The sequence below is a fragment of the Ammospiza nelsoni genome, chromosome 3 (assembly GCF_027579445.1).
Source record: "Ammospiza nelsoni isolate bAmmNel1 chromosome 3, bAmmNel1.pri, whole genome shotgun sequence".
Classification (NCBI taxonomy): Eukaryota; Metazoa; Chordata; class Aves; order Passeriformes; family Passerellidae; genus Ammospiza; species Ammospiza nelsoni.
Genome location: NC_080635.1, coordinates 40975839 through 40985957, shown reverse-complemented (window position 1 = coordinate 40985957; position 10119 = coordinate 40975839). Strand labels below are relative to the sequence as shown.

The 10119-nt window shown below is 47.9% G+C and overlaps 1 protein-coding gene across 3 annotated transcripts in view; it reads left to right on the top strand.

The window, feature by feature from the left end:
- The first annotated feature begins 1677 nt into the window (after positions 1-1677).
- FRMD1 (FERM domain containing 1) overlaps positions 1678-10119 on the top strand; it is a 41050-nt gene continuing 32608 nt past the window's right edge. For 2 of the 3 annotated variants that reach the window (XM_059469220.1, XM_059469218.1), the window contains exon 1: positions 1678-1747. The gene's annotated coding sequence lies outside the window, so the exon portion shown is untranslated. Of the gene's footprint in view, positions 1839-10119 lie in introns of all 3 variants that reach the window. The other variant, XM_059469219.1, reaches the window with a different exon arrangement.

The window sequence follows — 10119 nt, the reverse complement described above, 5'->3', positions numbered from 1 at the left end:
CTGGCTCTGCTGCAGGCTTCATGCATGGTACAGGGCAGGATAAACAAGAACAGGTTCAACAACAGAGCCTACATTTGGGCACTAGATCCTGTGCCCTTGCATTCAGTCCTGCAAATTCATCCTGGAAAATAAATGAGGAAGACTAGGTGATCTTACAAGATATCCAGCACTGGCTGGACCAGTCCGTGAGACAATCAAATCCACCAATACAGCAGACCACTCTTCCAGCAAAAAAAAACCCCAAAAAACAACAAAAAGCTGGAATTTTCTGTCCATTTAGTGAGACTGACCAGTTAACAATCTGAAGTGCTCCAGTGCTGGCTTAAGGAAGGTGCTACAACCATGAGCAAAGGGAGTGAAGGAGACAGAAGATGGTACAGAATAAAAATGGACAGTGTGACATGTTTCTATGGACAGAAAAAAGATGTCATGCCAAGTCAGCTGCCCGTGAAAACATGCATTAGGCACCTCAGAACAGCATTAGAAACAGCTGGCATGCTGAGAGGGCAACTACATAGATCAGTCTTGGCTTAACAAAAGGACAAGCCATGAAAGATTTCACCTCAGCCATTGGGAGTTGCCTCTATTCAGTTAGGACCCACAGCCCTGGAGCCACTCCTGAAATGAGGTGCCTGTCCATTTGCAGAGATAATGAGTATGACAACAATGTTTTCTCTCAGAAGATTGTTGTGGAATGAGATGTTCCCTCTGCTCACAGAGCAGCCTTACTGTTACAGTCCAGCTGGGAAGAGGCAAAAGTAAGCTGTCCTCTTTATTATCCATCCTGGCAGGGCTCAGATTTTAGCTAGTCTTGTGTCCAATCTCAAATGCAAGATTAAAACCTGGGGGTCAGTACAGGTGACCTGGTGCCCTGCTCACATCACCCTGTCAGGTGGCCATGCCAGACCAGCAAGTCAGGCTCACTCTTGAGGTTCCTCCTGGGCAAATCTCTCTTTTTTTTTTTTTTTTTTTTTTTTTTTTTTTTTTTTTTTTTTTGCTATACAGTTGAGCAACTCTGTGCAAAAGCCTTTCCACCTGCTCCCCTTACAGCATGCTGCCAGCCCAGCTCCCGTGCCGGCTGCAGCCTCACATGGAACTGGATATGTGGGGAAATTGAGCAACAACCTGCTCGTGAGGGAGCAACTCAACAGAACTTGAGATGATGTCCGCCTTCTTTCAGAAAATTACTACATTAAAAAGCAGATTATAACACAGATGAGGGAGGGAAACAAGAGGGTTTATGCCATGCATGCAGCACAGCACCTCCCTCTCGAGCACTGTGGCTCCCAGCGCCCGAAACTCCAGGCGCGGAGTTCCCAGATGCGATCCCGACTCTTACACGGCACCTCTTTACGCTTTGAGCCATCTCCCCCTGCCAGCATCGCCGGGCGGCACAGCCACCCGGACCGAGTTCCCGTGACTTGCTGTGGTCATTCTTAGCTGCAATTTCCCCTAGGCAAACTTCATTGCTGCCCGTACGACGGACTGAGTGCCCACCAAAACAGAACGGCCCGGCAGCCCCGCCGGCAGCCCCCCATCACCGCGGGCAGGGCACACACCGCCCGTCCCGTCCGTCCCGTCCGTCCCGCCCCCGCGGCTCCCCCTCCCCGTGTGCGGCCCCGCCTGGCCCCGCCCCAGCGCCGCTCCCGCCCGGGGCTCCGGCGTGCGCCCGCCGCCCGCCCCGCTCCTGCCGGCGCTGCATGCTGCACCGAGAGGCCGCAGGAGCTCCGCGGCCGGGGCGCCCCCGGTGAGTCCGCGGGCTCCGCTGCGGGGACAGCGGCCAGGGGTGTCCCAGGGCTCCCGCGGCACCGGGGGGAGGCGGCGCGGTGCCGGTGCCGGTGAGCTGCCGGGGGACAAAGGCGAGCGGGACGGGTCCCGGGTGGGAGCGGTGCCGGTGCGGCTGCGGGCGGCGCTGGGAGCGGAGGGACCCGCGGGGCTCCGGCTGCGCCCGGGGCAGGGAATGGCGGGGCCGGGACGCGGAGCGCTGCCCGCCGGGCCGGGAGGGCTCCGTGCTGCGGCCGCCGGTCCCACCGCGCGGCTGCGGCTGCGAAAGTCTATTTACAACTTTGTGGCTGGATGGGCGGTGCGAGCGCCGGCCGGAGCGATCTCCGGCTCTGTCACGTTATCAGGGGGTTTTCCCGTCGGAGCTGCCGCCGTGGGTGTCCCTGCGCGGTCTCGGGCGGAGGCAGCGGGGGCGGGCAGGCACAAGGTGGGAGCAGGAGGGAATGGGGCTCTGGAGGAGCCTGGGGTCGTGGTGATTTATCCGTCTCTCGGTGTCGTGGCCCGGGCCCCGCCGGTGGGTCTCGCTGACGCTGGATGATGGGGTGATGCTGGGGCGGGATCAGCCACACACCAGCTGCGCTCGGGAGACACCCGAGGCGGCTGGCCGTGTCCCAGAGAGCCCCGTGGGGCCGGACGGCGGCACGAGTGTGGGACGCGTCCCAGCTGGTGCTCGGCTGGCTGCCACCTGCCCCGCAGGTGCCGAGGGACACTGGCAGGGACGCGGCCCCGCGGGTCCAGCCTGTGGGGCAGCCTCGGGGCGAGGGGCTGCAGGCATTCCGTGGGGCTGCAGGCATCCCGAGGGGCTGCAGGCATCCCGAGGGGCTGCAGGCATCCGGAGGGGCTGCAGGCATCCCGTGGGGCTGCAGGCATCCCGTGGGGCTGCAGGCATCCCGTGGGGCTGCAGGCATCCCGTGGGGCTGCAGGTATCCCGTGGGGCTGCAGGCATCCCGTGGGGCTGCAGGTATTCCGTGGGGCTGCAGGCATCCGGAGGGGCTGCAGGCATCCCGTGGGGCTGCAGGCATCCCGAGGGGCTGCAGGCATCCGGAGGGGCTGCAGGCATCCCGAGGGGCTGGTCTGGGTGGTCCGACTGCCCCGAGGGACTCGGATGCACCGTACGGGGCGGGACGGGACGGGAGCAGAGTGTCCCCGCAGGTTGTGCTTGCGGGAGAGGCGGTGGGCGTCAGCAAGGCAGAAATCCCCGTACCTCGTTGTTCCTCCGCCTCTTGGAATTGTTTTTTGATAACAATTTCCAGGGAAAGGCTTTGGGTTTCCTGTGCTGAGAAGTCGTCATCGTCCGCATCGAGAGATGTTTCTCCTGCTGTTCGGCAGTGACAGGCTCTCAAGTTAACTCCCCTGTGGCATTTAAAATGCACATCTGTGTTTTTCCACCCCACCAGAAAACTAGCACACTGTCTGAACCTTGTCCCTTCTTCAGAGTACGGCTGTGATGCTCGGGCCCTGACAATAAATACTTACTTCAAAAATGTTTTAAAAAACCCAAACCAACAAACCACAACTGTTTGAACATTGGTGGCCCATTAATTTGTGTAGCGTTTTTAATTTTTATTTTGTTCCTGGAAAATTTCTAATGACAACAGAATGCCTTGGCCTCGCTGTTGTTTATTCCTCCCATTTAAATGTACAATTAAACACTCTTAATCTAAGTGTTCTGCTTTCAGCACTGGTGGTGGTGGGAGTCTGTGTAGTAGCCAGTTTTGGCTTCAGATAAGAAGTGTCAAATCAGAAAAAAATGGGATCTAAGAGGTGAGTGGGGGTTGTGTTTCTTGTAGAGATCACCTTGAGGAAGAAAAGAGGGGAGGAAACAAAAAAAGAGTAAGACAAAAATAAGTCTACACAATACTGTTGAAGAACATGAGTGTTAGTGATTATTTGCAGTGGTGTACCGAAAAATGTGTCTGTGCTTTTTGGGCAGTTTTTTTTCCCTTCCTTAGAATTTTTGTTGTTGTTAACTGGATTTTTTAATACAAACTTGATAAAATGGGTTAAATACCAGTAACACCAAAATGGTTTGGATTTACATGTGGTTTTCTCATCTTTTTCTGATAGAAGTTTTTAGACCCAGGGCTATATAATTTAGATTTTTTTTTTAATGGGTGAATTTTTATAGGGTTTTGGGGTTTTTTTTCTTTGTTATATTTTAGTTGTTTTTTTTTTTTTTTTAAATCAAAGCTAATAGTACTTTAAAGCTACAGCACTTTTGTCTTCCCAACACTGCAGGTAAAAAACATATGAATCCAATGATTGGCTCTCTATCAGTTGGCTTTTGTAGTAAAGTCGTTGCCCTACTGTTCCTCCAAAGTGAGACAATGAAAATGGCTTGCATGCTTACTGTGCTCCAGGGTTACTCTTCTTTTCTTGCAGAAAGTCCCCTGTTACTGCGCTGCTGCTCGATTATCCCGCTGGTGTTAAGCAGTGGTACCTTAATTCCTAGTGTGGTTAGTAACTCTGCACAGACAAATGGTGGGCTTGGCCCAAACAAGATCCTCTGGCAAGGAGGAGCTGCTCCCTGGAGAATCACAGAAGATAATTTGCTTCTTGTTTAACCATTTCTTATGTTCGCCTTTTCCTTTTTCCCCTCTATTTCCTCTTTTTGCACAATTCAGCATCACCTCAAAAGTGCAGCACTCTGTAAGGCTGGGGGATTTTTGTTCTGTTCCTTTTTTTGTCTGTGTCTTCCCCATTGCTTTGCTAAAGCTGATGTCTGACAGTGCTGTGTGCAGTCTCTGAAACTGCATCTAATCATAAAGACCCTGCTGTTTGTGTTAATTTTATCAAGGTATTGGCAGATTGGCATTTTCACACTAGTAACAGAGGCAAGCTGTGTTCCAGGTGGAGTTTTATCTATTCTTTTTGTCCACTTCACATAAATCAGTATTCCTTTCTGCTCTGAATATTTTCAAGATTATCTGTACACTTTAGGGGGGGAAAAAGTTAGAAGCAAACTGATGCAGAAACTGCCTGGTTGGTCTGGATATTTAGATAGTGATTCAAATGCAATGAGATCAGCAGTGGACTTTCCCCTTCCTCAGGGGAAGCAAGCCAATTTATTTTTTTACATGGTTATTACTGGTGGCGAAGCTATTCCTACTCAGAAGAACTTGTTACATAGTTTAAAAAAAAAAAACCTACCCATGTCTCTCCTTATTTGTCCTGCAGCTCAAGGTATTGCTTGTGAAATTATAATTACGCTTTGCTCTTTCTTTATTTATTTAATAAAGACTTTGTAGTCTGCTGCTTCTGTAATTGTTACAAGATCTTGGTGAGAATAGCAATGAAGAAATTTTTGGACAGTTCTGCAACAGACTTCTGGAGTCTTAGGGATATATTCCAAATCAGTCCAGTGTAGCTCAAGTGAAAAAATATTATCCCTGTAAAATAACTTGCGCAAAGACAGACTTGTAGAAGAGTATATCTCATCTGTTGTGCTTGAGGCAAGAGTATAATGGATCCCCTTGGGAGAAATCCTGTTTATAGCCTTGGCAGACTAAAAATGGAATATGTTTCCAGTTGGAAAATTAACTGATAGGCTTTTGGGTCAGGACGTGTCATGCATTTGCAATTTGCACAGTATAGGAAGGTGCTTCTCTTCTGAGTTGCCAGTAGAGAATCCATGTCTAGCTGCTGCTCTCCTGCTCCTCCTAAGTTTCCTGGCAGTTGCTGTGCCTGTGAAGGAAGCCTGGCTTTCCCTTATTGTAAAGAACTTGCTGCCTTACTTTGCCTCTCCCGTTTCCCATAGATAGAAAAGATGAATGGTCTTTAGTAAAGAGCTGCAATTTACAAGGTAGAATTGCCAGGCACTGGACTGCTAAATTGAGGTATCTCAGTTCTTGTTCTTATGCAGATTCTGGACCAGCATTGCTTTGCTGCAATGTGCTCCTAGCTGTGCACTTGTATGCCCATAAATGAGATTTCCCTAAGGATCCATCTCAAAAGGGACATGTTGGTGTGTTTGAGGGGTGACAAGGTTGCTGTTACTGAACGGTTATTCCAGCAATTCACTTCTCTTAATTTTGCAAGGCCTCATGTGATGTGTGTTAGGGATCCAGCTGAGAAAATGGAGCTTGGCATTTCTGACCAGGCTTCCTTTGCAGCTGCTCTGTGTGAGGTGTAATGGATACTGAGGCTGGCTCATGCCCAATGCCATATTTTGCTGGTTCTTTCTCATGCTTCTGCAGTTGTCTAGGCCAATTGATACCTTAAATTGCCACTTACTCTTAAACTTTAATTAATGTGCCTGATTTATGAAATATGAGAAAGACTTATAAGTGATTGGTATTCAATAAACAAGTCCATTAGTAGATTATGCAGCAGTAATGAAATTCATTGCAATAGAAACTGTTTGTCAATACTCAGATGCTATAGGGTACAAAAAAGTACTGTATGTACTACAAAAATAGTAGTACATACTACAACATTTACCATTCAGGGAAAAGGAAGGATCAATTGATCCATTTATCTTCCCACAAGAAGACTGTCTTCCCAGGTAAATAAGCATTCTAGAAAGGAATTGCATGCTCTAGATGCAGACTTTACACTTTGGGTGTTCTTTAAAATGTGTACATTGCTAAGTTTTGCACGTAGTACTGATAAAATAATGTATTTTAAAAGGCTGCCTGGTTTTGTGTACAAAAATTCAAAGCCACTTTCCATCACTTAAAAATAATGGAAAAACATTATCCCTGTGAGATCCTAATTCGTCCCTTTTTGCCTGAAGCCTTTAATACTCATTGTCTATGTTTTTCAAAGAGCTCCTGAACTCAGTTTTGCTTCAGCTAAATATTAAGCTCATGAAGTGATTCATGTTGTGCTGTCCTCAAAGGGGGCAAACTGCTGAGGAGCTTTCTTCTTCCCATGGGAGAGGTGGATGGAAGCGTGGCAGGTACCCTGCGTGGTCCTGCGTTGCTGCCCTGCCCTCGCGCTTCCATGTGCTGCAGGAGCACCTCCTTTGGTGCTCTGTCCTTTGTTGGGCATTTTTTCCTCTCCTTCAGGACTACTTTGTGCACCCAAAACCATGAGTCACTTTTATTTGGCTGCAAGAGAATGCCAGCATCCCTGGGTTAGGAGAGTTGTCCCTATCTTTGAGTTTAAGGACTAGGGCAGCCAACAGTGTCATAGCAGCATGGCCCCAGGTTAGGAAGGGGTGCCCATAGAATTTTGGGAGATCCCTTCTTCTTAAACTCATTGTGTGTGGCTGCAGAGCAGAAGAGTTACAAGTACTAGAGCATGTTTTCTGTTCCAGGATTCACTTCTTCTGCTTGATGAGGGGCAGGAAGACTGTATAGCACAAAGGTGGGGAGCCTGAGCAGTCAGGCCTAAGAGCTGCATCTAATCCTGCAATGAAGACAAGTGAGAAAGCATTTTCCTTGCTACTGTTAAAGCTCAGTGTCACCAAGGAGTGCTGCTTGTACAGGAAAAAAGGATGTTGGCTGGTATCTAAGACCAACGCTCAGTGATTTCCCCATCACATCTGCTTGGCTTCACAGCCCTGGAGCTTTTGAGGGTATCTTGCATTGCACCTCTTGAGGAATCCTAAAGGAAAGGTGGGGATCAGGCCCACACTTCTGTCCTGTGAGAGGACTGTGGTCACACCTGAGCAGGTGCAGAAAGCCTGCTAAGTTGATCTCCCAGTTCCGTGGGCTGAAGCCAACTGTCTCTGCTGTCAGTGTTGCATCTGTCAGCCAAACTGCACCAGTTCTGGAATCCAGTTCTTCAGAGCACCCAAATGACTGGAGGTGTCCTGGTGTTCCTTGTTCAATGGCTGTGAATAGCGATTTCCTACAAAGCAGTGTGCAGTGTTTGAAGAAAGGTGTGTATTTTACCCAAAGAGCAGTGTGTGGATACCAAATTTGGTACCTTACCTCCCTGTGGCATCTTTGCCCTTGGATGTGTTGTGCTAGTCCTGGAATGATGCTGAGGTAGACACATTTGAAAAGTCCATGTGCTCCTGGGAGTTTGCTGCAGGATGTGACCTAGTTGTCCTGACTGCTGGTCACAGGTGGCACTTTTCACATCATTTTACAGCCATGACATAAAGCTATTTAGCTTCAGTCTTGTTTTCTGCCCTGACAAGCAACTTTGTTTCCACTCCTTCCTGGCTGATGCATCTTCTCAGAGAAATTTTCATCATTGCAGGGGTTAGTCAAAGGAGGTGGGTGGAGTTTTTTAAAATTGCTGAGAAAGGCTTATACATGCCATCATGACATCTTTTACTTGCTCAGGCTCTTTATTACTCTCTTTTGCAGATAGTACTGGTGCCCTACACTGTGCATCTGAGGGGGCAAAATACCTGGAAGGTGAAGGGGGGGTTTCAGTTCTATGACTGTGTTTCATCATGAGTACGAGGCAGCCCAGGTGTGGGTTGCTGCCAAAGGCAGATTTGTTTCCAGGCAGTTGTCTGTCTGTCTTGCTGCAGGACTGCCTTGATTAAAGCTGCTTAAGCTGTTTGTGAAACTGCAGCCTAAGAGTCTAGTGTTCTTAGAAGCCTAAGAGATCTCTGGATGGTGTCTGGAAAATATTAAGAAGAGTCTTAATGTTTCTGGACAATTTTTGATGGGAGGCTGTAGGGCCACTGTGGTAAGGTTTCATCAGGAAGATGCTCGGTGCTCATTCTCTATCAGCTCTAGCAAAAGCAGATGTTTTACTGTAATAAACCTTAAAAAGCATGTTTCCAGGTGTTTGTAAGAGAAGCACAGAATTACCTGTGCTTTATTTCTTGATAGATAAGAACTTTGTTCTGCTTTGCTGCTCTGAGTTGGTAAGTTATGGCTCGTTCATCTGTTCCCTTTATCCCCCTTGAGATGAGGTTGTAGCTGTACCTAGAGGCTGAAATGAGACTTAGGACTCAATTTGCTGTGGTGTTATGAACTAGTGTGTAAAACAAATGGTTCATTGCAAGTACCCACATGGTGTCTGGATGAGACCTTCTCCCAGACAGGCTGGCAGTGGCATGGCCCCAAATTCAGTGGTGGCAGGACATCCCTGTGCCATTGGGTGTATGCTGGGTGGTGTTTCAGTGAGCCATCCTGCTGATCCCTGAAGCAAATGGCTCCTTCCTTCTCATTCAACTCCTCTTCCTCCCATGGGGGGCTCTGCTGCTCTTTTCTGCCTTGCTGGGGCAAACCTCATCCATTCCTGCTTGTATCCAGCAAGTGCTGAGGTTCTGGTCCTGTGCTGGGAGGCGACTTGAGGGTCCGTGGAGAGAGGAGGGGAAGATTTAATTGAGTTTTTATGACCATGTTTGAGCTGCTTAGTGAGAGAAGGCTTGAAGTTAATGACAGGCATGTTTTCCAAAGATCCTCTGCATGTGTGTTTAGGTAAAATAAACACTGCTAAATAAGCTGTGCCACCACTCTGGGCTCTAATAAGCCTCCTGTCTGATACCAGAAGAATACAAACAAATAGTGCCTTTGACTGTTTTAATTGATAGACTTGCTGGGCCTTTGACCAAGCAATTGCATCTCAAAATGCACTTCTTCAGGAGCTAAAACATGAATGTTAGTTAAAAAAAAAAGCAGCACAACAAAAACAAACAACCTGTAGAGTGTCCCAGAGGCTGATGATTGACTTCAGCTTTTATTAATTCATCTGCAGGGCATTTGCTGGAGCTTTTATGGTTTAATTGAGGTTAAGAGGTTGGAATTTGTGGTAAACAAAGGAATGGCATATGGGCAGTCTGAAATTGTGTATGTTTAAGTAAGAGCATTCCTTCTGGTCACTTGTTTTCATTGGGCAGTTACTCCTGACTCACAACTTTGTCAAAAAAAAAAGGAAAGGTGTAAACATGCATTGCTAGCAAGTTAATGATTCATTATGTTTTATCACATCCTAACATACCTCTAAAGAAGAGAAGGTTGAGCTGAGCTTGTGTTTGACCTCCCCCTTCAGATTAAGGACGTTTTTTCTTTAACCCCTTACCTGTTGTGGGACAATCTACAAGCTCATTTGTTTTGAATCATAATAAGAAAAACACTTTCTCTTCTGCCTTTCTCACTTCCCTCTTCCAAGGGTCCACAGCTGTTCTCTTAAAAATTCAAATGGAAAAAGCAGGTGTGGGGAAAAACGCTCCAGAAACTTTTTATTGTAGAGGCTACGGAGAAGTGGGAGTCAGTTTCTTCAGCTGTCCAAAGGAATCTGTGTGCCTGTTTTTGTGTTTTATGGTAACTTTTTTGTCCTACTTTCAGTTCTGTTTTGAGCCCTATGAGTGTCTTCACTGGTTGTGATATCCCTTGTGAGAGGGAACGTCCAGTGCAGCCGTTTGACAATTAAGATAAGTTCATACTTGAGGTCTTTATGCTGTTGATAAAGTTTATGGCATGA